Source organism: Agelaius tricolor, unplaced genomic scaffold, assembly GCF_023055355.1.
Source record: "Agelaius tricolor isolate 1412-34295 unplaced genomic scaffold, bAgeTri1.0.p SCAF_89, whole genome shotgun sequence".
Classification (NCBI taxonomy): domain Eukaryota; kingdom Metazoa; phylum Chordata; class Aves; order Passeriformes; family Icteridae; genus Agelaius; species Agelaius tricolor.
The window spans coordinates 655763-664863 of record NW_027269349.1 but is presented as its reverse complement, the minus strand read 5'-3'; the positions used below and the strand labels follow the sequence as shown (position 1 = coordinate 664863).

The following is a 9101-nucleotide window of genomic DNA, read 5'->3' as shown; positions in this document are numbered from 1 at the left end:
TGCTTGTTAACTTCAGTTTTGCTCAGTGTTTTAACCCTGCTTTGTCTCCTGTGGTCCAGATGACACATTCACACATCTTTAGAAAATTCAGTGGGATGCTCTTCAAACAACATGTGACTTGGCACCAGTGAGGCCAGAAACTTGATGGTTTTACCTCAATCTATAGTTTTTCAATATTGCTATAGAAAGTGCTTTTCTGTGAAATGTCTACTTTGGTTAGATCATGCAAATTGAGTGCTGGCTGGTACTTCCATAAGATGAAGAGTAAGAATAACTCGGGAATGTTTCATCATTTGTCTCTGCACTGGTCAGAAATGGTAATTTGAGCTCAACTCTGTAGAAATTTAGCAAAAGAAGTTGGACACTCAGAGGATAAAAATAGAAAAAAATGCATTGGAAGGATTTTTCCTGCTAGTGAGTGAGTTTTTACCTGTAGGAGCATCGGGGGAGTAGCACGGTCGGGACGGACGGAGACGAGAAGTCATATTGCTATAAGCTGGGTGATATGGGGTGACCTTCAAATGAGGGCCGTCTTCTCCTAGGAAATGAAAGAAGTAACAGGTATCCATAGTTAATGAGCCTAGGATTTCTAGCTCTTGAAGGTCAGATTTATCAGCTTTAGAATTATCAATGTAAGTTTGGTGTTTCTGGCTGGGAGTTGGAGATACGTGATGATCATCATATGGCCAATATTTATCAGGAGTAACATTATCAAGACCCTTTGGGAAAGGTACTCCGACTAGACAGGTTGAACAAGGTTTGTCAGGGCTTGTGTCAGATAGACGGATGGTATCGGAGCCTGCAGACCTGGCTAAAGCGACCCAGACATTCGTCTTTGGTTGATTGACAGGTAAAGCTTCTGTTTGTGCTGCCTGTGCGACTGCTTGCGCTGTTTGAGCTGTAAGAGCCCTTTCAATTTTTTCTCCTAGAGTTTTTCCAAGTTCATTTGCCTGGATAATTGCCACTTGCTGTGGACTCCCAATTTTGTTACAGGCATCCATCATTTCAGGCACTGTGGGTTTTTCTTTTCCTAGGGCTTTGATAACTCTTTTACATTCTGCATTGCCATTATTTTCAATAATGTCCCGTATCATTATTGGGTGAGCTATATCATTGCCGCATTGTTTTCTGCTCCTTGCGTTACCCGGCCCACAAATGTGGTAAATGGTTCAGACGAGTCTTGCCTAATCAGATTATAGGCTTTTTCAAAACTTCCTGCAGGCTGAATTTGCAAAAAGGCTCTGCGAGCCATCTTTTTAATGTTATCTAATGCTGTTTTGGGTAAATTCACTCGATTATCATTCTGATCATCAGGAGGGTCACCAGTCAGCTTAGACGTGACAAGGGTACGAAGGTCTGCATCGGTACTTTGTCTATAAGTGGCTAGTACCCCTGTGAGCAGTCTTTTCCATTTGAGTTCCCATAGCATATATTGTGAGTCTGTGAGAATTATACTAGCAAGATTTTTACAGTCATTTGGTGTGAGTGTATGTCCTTCCAGGACTGTCCTTTTCAGCAGTTGCTTAAAATATGGGGAGCAGATACCACCGTCCCTTATTGCTTTTTGCAATTCTTGTTTTCGCCCTCGGGCGATCCCGGCTGCAGACCCCGCCTTTGGAGCACCCAGACCCTGAGCTGTGCCGATCCCCTCGGGCGATCCCGGCTGCAGACCCCGCCTTTGGAGCATCCAGACCCTGAGCTGTGCTGAGCCCCTCGGGCGATTCCCCCTGCAGACCCCGCCTTTGGAGCATCCAGACCCTGAGCTGTGCCGAGCCCCTCGGGCGATCCCGGCTGCAGACCCCGCCTTTGGAGCACCCAGACCCTGAGCTGTGCCGAGCCCCTCGGGTGATTCCCCCTGCAGACCCCGCCTTTGGAGCACCCAGACCCTGAGCTGTGCCGAGCCCCTCGGGCGATCCCGGCTGCAGACCCCGCCTTTGGAGCATCGAGACCCTGAGCTGTGCCGAGTTCCCCCGTCCTGCCCTGAGCTCCGTTCCCTTGGTAACCACAGCTCCGGCTCTCTAAAGGAATCACCTTATCGAAACACTAAAAGTTCAGGTAAAAGAAAGCCCTCTCCTGATTCTTCCTAAAAATACGGGAGAAAAGCTATAGAAGATAAAAATCCAAAAAGAATGGGATAAAGGGATGTCCTAGGGTGACGTTATGATGCTTGTATCCCCATTCATGTGTTCTGTTAATGTTGGATATTATGTTCTGTACCTTTAAGACTGGCTCTGAAGAGGGAAAGTTTTGTTTTGGTTTTCTTATCAGCCTGGCGGGACACTGCGGCTTTTGCTTTTGCTGCTTTTGCTTTTTGCTTTTGCTCTCTCGCTCTTGCTTGCTTCGCTTCTGCTTGCTTTTGCTCATTGGCTAGTTTAGCTAAACTGTCCAATTTCTTCCTGGACGGTTTCTCCTTTCCTTTTTCTGATCATTTCGAACCTGCTCCGGACTGGGACCTGAGAAACACCAAGATCCTGCACCTTCTGGCCTGCAGCAGCAGCCCCAGCGCCACAGGGACTGAGAACAGAGTGACCACCCCCCAAGAGAGACTTTCTGAGTTTTTCATCTTTTTCAGAGCGGTGCCATCCGGTATTGTTCCTTTTGTGTGCTGGGGGGTGCTGTGCTTGTTAAATAAACAGGTTCTTTCCACTCCTCTCCGAGGAATCCTTCCCGAACCGGTTGGGGGGAGGGGCTGTGTGGGTTTGCTTACTGGAGGAGCCCTAATTTGGAAATTCTCCTCCAAATTTGCCCTAAACCTTGACAAAATCTTGGTGCCCAACGCTGGCTCGAGAGAGTGAGTGGAAAAACCCTGTTTTGAGGGGATTTTGGTTGCCATTACTCTCTGTTTGTTTGATGCAGTTAATAGCCATGCTTTTTGAATTCATGATGAGTGTTGGGGTGAAGGCTTGCATGTGCTTCTGGTCCCTAGGGTTTTCGAGATTTTAATACCTCTGTGGTCCCTAGGTTTATTTTTCTATCCTGAAATAGTTCTAGTATTGTCCCTCATACGTAGTTTTTACAGCAGAGGGGCAGTGACCAGAATAGCTATCCTGCTGGGCTTGATGGCAATGATGTGCAAGAAGTTTATAAATATGTTGGGGTCTGCTCCAGGTATGAATGGTTCTTGGCAATGGTTATTCGTCCAGTTTGTTAGAGGAGGAGCAGCAGGGAATGAGGCTTTTCAGCCTTTGCTTTCCTTCTTCTCCTATGAATCGGTTGCATCAGTAGTAAAGGATGTTCAGTTTCCCCTGAATGTTAGAGAAACCATCTTTCTTGTATTCAATCTGGTAACCTTCTTCTATACAGTCCGCTGTTTCTCCAGAATGAGGGCTGAGATTTCTAGACGGGCTGATGAGACCCCTGACTCAGGAGTAGACCCAGGTGTGAAACATCCTGAGTGGTGTGGGCAATGGGAGGAAATGGGCCAAATCCTGAAGGAATTCTCCGACCCTATAGTCTGGGATTTTCCCCATAAACAAATTCAGAACCCAGCTGAGGTGGGGAAATATCTGAAAGAGAAATACCAGGATGAGCCTAAGGAGAGAAAGGTCATTGCAGTGACCTGGGCCCTGGCATATGCTTATCGCACTCTGTTGGAGACTGTAGGACAGCAGACGGAGGCGGGGGGGCAGGGAGATAAATCAGCAGCTGTCCCAGTCACTCAGGCTGCAGCCAACACCACAGGCTCAAAGCCAGCAGCCAAACCAGACAGTGAGCCTGAGCCAGCAGCTAAACCAATGGCTGTTGCTACCAGTACCAGAAGTGGGAAATGCACGGACAAGACCAATCGACCAGTGGATGATGATGATGATGATGCAGCAGAAGGAACCTCAATGCCTCCTGACATAAAATCAGGAGTCAAAGCAGCAGGTGCAAGACCAGATGCAAATATTGAGTCCTTTTCCCTGAAGGACCTTCGTGGCTTATGGAAGGATTACACCCGACGACCTGATGAATCCATAATTAGTTGGTTAGTCCCTCTCTGGGATGCTGCATGCGAGGCTACAATCCTGGATGGCACAGAAGCGAGTCATTTGGGATCCCTATCACATGATCCTGTCATCGACCAAGGGGATGAGGGGGGCAAACCCTCAGAGCCTCTGGGCACGGGTCTTGGAAAGTGTTGCACACAAAGATACCTGTGTGCAGATGATCTTTACATGCAACAGACACAGTGGAAGACCATAGAGCAAGGGATCTAACGCCTGAGAGAGATGGCAGTGGCAGAGATTATCTTCGCAGACGATGTAACAACTGGGAACCCAGACTTGGTGCCATGCACGTCTGTGATGTGGCGGAAACTTGTGCGACTTGGGCCGCACGAATATGCTTCTGCCCTAGCCATAATGAAGCGGGATGAGAGGGACGAGACTGTGGTGGATATGGCAAGGAAGCTCCGAGCATATGCAGATGCTGTGCGTGGCCCAACACATGCCAGAATTGCAGCGGTAGAAACACGTCTGCAGAACTTAGAGGATAAGATAGAGGAGAATCATAAGAAGCTCAGAGAGGAGATTAAAGAAGACCTTCTCCAAATCTTGGCAGTACAGATCAGAGGTTCTGGTATCCAAGGCAGACGTTCCCCAGATGGCAGAGAAGGTACACCCCACGAACAGAGCTGTGGTTCTACCTGCGTGACTGTGGAGAAAATATGAGGAGGTGGGATGGAAAACCTACTGCTGTTCTGGCACGACGGGTGCGTGAATTGAAGGAAGCCACCAGGAAGAAAGCAGCTCCAGTTGCCCGTAGCCGAACCACCAGGTATGATGCTGATGATGCCATGTCTGATCCCCTTGAAGGAATATCCAAGACATATGCCCAGGGAAAGAAGGATAACCAGGCTTAGAGGGGCCCTGCCTCTAGCCAGGTAGAGGCCAGGGAAAATCGTGTTTTCTGGTCTGTGTGGATTCGTTGGCTTGGCACATCGGAACCACAAGAGCATAAAGCTTTGGTTGATACTGGCGCGCAATGTACATTAATTCCGTCGAGACATGTGGGGACAGAGTCTGTTTCTATTGCTGGTGTGACAGGGGGATCCCAGGATTTCACTTTGGTGGAAGCTGATGTGAGCCTCACTGGGAATGAGTGGAAGAAACATCCTATTGTGACTGGCCCAGAGGCCCCATGTATTTTGGGCATAGACTACCTTCGAAGTGGGTATTTCAAAGACCCAAAAGGACTCAAGTGGGCATTTGGGATAACTGCTGTAGAGACAGAGGGCATCCAGCAATTGAACACCTTGCCTGGGCTGTCTGAGAATCCATCTGCAGTAGGATGTCTGATGGGAGAAGAGCAACGAGTGCCAATTGCCACCTCCATAGTGCATCGACGACAGTATAGAACCACTCGAGATGCTGTGATCCCCATCCATAAGATGATCCGAGAGCTGGAGAGCCAAGGGGTGGTCAGCAAGACCCACTCACCCTTCAACAGCCCCATTTGGCCTGTGCGAAAATCTGAAGGAGAATGGAGATTGACTGTGGACTACCGTGCATTGAATGAGGTGACTCCACCGCTGAGCGCTGCCGTGCCAGACGTATTAGAGCTCCAGTACGAGCTTGAGTCCAAGGCAGCGAGGTGGTATGCCACTATAGACATTGCCAATGCATTTCTCCATTCCTCTGGCAGCAGAATGCAGGCCTCAGTTTGCTTTCACGTGGAGGGGAGTGCAGTATACCCGGAACCGGCTGCCCCAGGGATGGAAGCACAGTCCCACCATCTGCCATGGACTGATCCAGACTGCACTGGAAAGAGGTGAGGCTCCAGAACATCTGCAATATATTGATGACATCATTGTGTGGGGGAACACAGCTGTGGAAGTGTTTGAGAAAGGAAAGGAAATCATCCAAATCCTCCTGGGAGCTGGTTTCGCCATTAAAAAGAGCAAAGTAAAGGGACCAGCTCGTGAGATTCAGTTCCTGGGAGTGAAGTGGCAAGATGGACAGTGTCAGATGCCTACAGACGTCATCAACAAGATCACAGCAATGTCTCCACCCACCAATAAGAAAGAGACACAAGCTTTCCTAGGTGCCATAGGCTTTTGGAAGATGCACATTCCTGAGTATAGTCAGATCGTGAGCCCTCTTTACCTGGTCACCCGCAAGAAGAACACTTTCCACTGGGGCCCTGAGCAGCAACAAGCCTTTGTCCAGATCAAGCAGGAGATCGCTCATGCAGTAGCTCTTGGCCCAGTTAGGACGGGACCAGATGTGAAGAACATGCTCTATTCTGCAGCCGGGAACCATGGCTTGTCCTGGAGCCTTTGGCAGAAGGTGCCTGGGGAGACTCGAGGCCGACTGCTGGGATTTTGGAGTCGAGGCTACAGAGGGTTTGAAGCCAACTACACTCCCACAGAGAAGGAAATCTTGGCTGCCTATGAAGGAGTCCAAGCTGCCTCAGAGGTGATTGGCACAGAAGCGCGACTCCTCCTGGCACCCCGACTACCGGTGCTGGGGTGGATGTTCAAAGGCAAGGTTCCTTCCACTCACCATGCCACCGGTGCCACATGGAGCAAGTGGATTGCTCTTATCACTCAGCGTGCCCCTATAGGTAAAGTGAATCGCCCTGGGATTTTGGAGGTAATTACAAATTGGCCCGAAGGTGAGAATTTTGGTGTCACAGATGAAGAACAAGAACCAGTGACACGGGCTGAAGAGGCTCCTCCATATAACCAACTGCCTGCAGAGGAAACACACTCTGCTCTTTTCACTGACGGTTCCTGTCGCATCTTAGGGATGAACCGGAAATGGAAAGCAGCCGTATGGAGCCCCACACGACAGGCTGCACAAGCTACCGAAGGAGAAGGTGGATCGAGTCAACTTGCAGAACTCAAAGCCGTTCAACTGGCCCTGGACATTGCAGAAAGAGAGAAATGGCCAAAGCTCTACCTCTACACTGATTCATGGATGGTAGCCAATGCTCTGTGGGGATGGCTGGCAAAGTGGAAAAAGGCTAACTGGCAGCATAGAGGAAAACCAATTTGGGCTGCTGATGAGTGGAAAGATATTGCTACCAGGGTAGGGAGGCTACCTGTGAAAGTCCACCATGTAGATGCCCATGTCCCCAAGAGTAGAGCCAATGAGGAGCACCAAAACAATGAGCAGGTAGACCAGGCAGCAAAGATAGGGGTGTCAAAGATAGACCTAGATTGGGAACACAAGGGAGAGTTATTCCTAGCTCGATGGGCCCATGATGCCTCAGGCCATCAGGGCAGAGATGCCACCTATAAGTGGGCACAAGACCGAGGGGTGGATTTAACCATGGACAGTATTTCACAGGTTATCCATGACTGTGAGATGTGTGCTGCCATCAAGCAGGCCAAGCGAGAGAAGCCCCTATGGTACGGTGGGCGGTGGTCCAAGTACAAGTATGGGGAGGCCTGGCAGATTGACTCCATCACACTGCCCCAGACACGCCAGGGCAAGCGCTACGTGCTGACCATGGTGGAAGCCTCCACTGGATGGTTGGAAACCTACCCTGTGTCTCATGCTACTGCCCGGAACACCATCCTGGCCCTGGAAAACCAAATCCTGTGGAGACATGGTACCCCTGAGAGGATTGAGTCAGACAATGGGACTCATTTCAAGAACAGCCTTATCAGCACCTGGGCTAGGGAACATGGCATTGAGTGGGTGTACCATATCCCCTACCATGCACCAGCTGCAGGCAAAGTGGAGAGGTACAATGGACTACTAAAAACCCAGCTAAAAGCTTTGGGTGGGGGATCTTTCAAAAATTGGGAGCAGCATTTAGCAAAGGCCACCTGGTTAGTTAACACCCGAGGTTCCACCAACCGAGCAGGTCCTGCCCGGTCTGAGTCCCTGAATGTAATAGATGGAGATAAAGTCCCAGTGGTACGTGTCAGAGGTTTGTTAGGGAAGACTGTGTGGGTCAATTCTGCCTTGAGTACAGACAAACCCATTCGTGGGGTTGTCTTTGCTCAGGGACCAGGTTGCACATGGTGGATAATGCAAAGAGATGGAACAACACGATGTGTACCTCAGGGAGATCTGATTGTGGGGTGAGAATGATATGCAATATCAACGTTCCTTGGATGTTACTGCCATTGTCTGTACATTACACCATACAGACATGAGACAGAAGGAAATGTGTAAGTGTCGAAGGTCTGAGCAAGTGATAGATGGAGCTTTGAGTGAGTAAAGTGAAAGGGGTGAAATCCTGCCGCTCTGTAGTCTAGGGCCTGGATTCAGTGGTCCAGTGTGGGGATGTGATGAGGGCATGATGGGTATTGCTTGTAAATTTTGGGGGAGCAGATGGAAATTTTGTGTGAATAAATGCATGATGTGTGGTAGTATGTTGATGATATGGGGATAAGGGGTGGAATGTCCTAGGGTGACGTTATGATGCTTGTATCCCCACTCATGTGTTCTGTGAATGTTGGATATTATGTTCTGTACCTTTAAGACCGGCTCTGAAGAGGGAAAGTTTTGTTTTGGTTTTCTTATCAGCCTGGCGGGACACAAAGACTGCAGCTTTGGCTTTTGCTGCTTTTGCTTTTTGCTTTTGCTCTCTCGCTCTTGCTTGCTTCACAAACTTGCTTTTGCTCATTGGCTAGTTTAGCTAAACTGTCCAATTTCTTCCTAGATGGTTTCTTCTTTCCTTTTTCTGACCATTTCAAACCTGCTCCGGACTGGGACCTGAGAAGCACCAAGATCCTGCACCTTCTGGCCTGCAGCAGCAGCCCCAGCGCCGGAGGGACTGAGAACAGAGTGACCACCCCCCAAGAGAGACTTTCTGAATTTTTCATCTTTTTCAGAGCGGTGTCATCCGGTATTGTTCATTTTGTGTGCTGGGGGGTGCTGTGCTTGTTAAATAAACAGGTTCTTTCCACTCCTCTCTGAGGAATCCTGCCCGAACCAGTTGGGGGGAGGGGCTGTGTGGGTTTGCTTACTGGAGGAGCCCTAATTTGGAAATTCTCCTCCAAATTTGCCCTAAACCTCGACAAGGGATTAGTCTATTTCCATTAAAAGAGGCTCCCATAGGAGGGGGTGGACCAGGGTTTGTAAATGCTCCTTTGACTTCGTCTGAGGTCTGAAATTTTAAGAAATAAATAAAAGGGATATTTGGAGGATCCCATAGGCATA

At 49.1% G+C, this 9101-nt stretch overlaps 1 long non-coding RNA gene across 1 annotated transcript; it reads left to right on the top strand.

Annotated features, from left to right (window-relative positions):
* The first annotated feature begins 2303 nt into the window (after window positions 1–2303).
* LOC139585755 (uncharacterized) lies at window positions 2304–8850 on the top strand. The gene is made up of 2 exons (XR_011677287.1): window positions 2304–2586; window positions 8663–8850. It is a non-coding gene; the product is annotated as an uncharacterized lncRNA (long non-coding RNA).
* The last annotated feature ends 251 nt before the right edge of the window (window positions 8851–9101 follow it).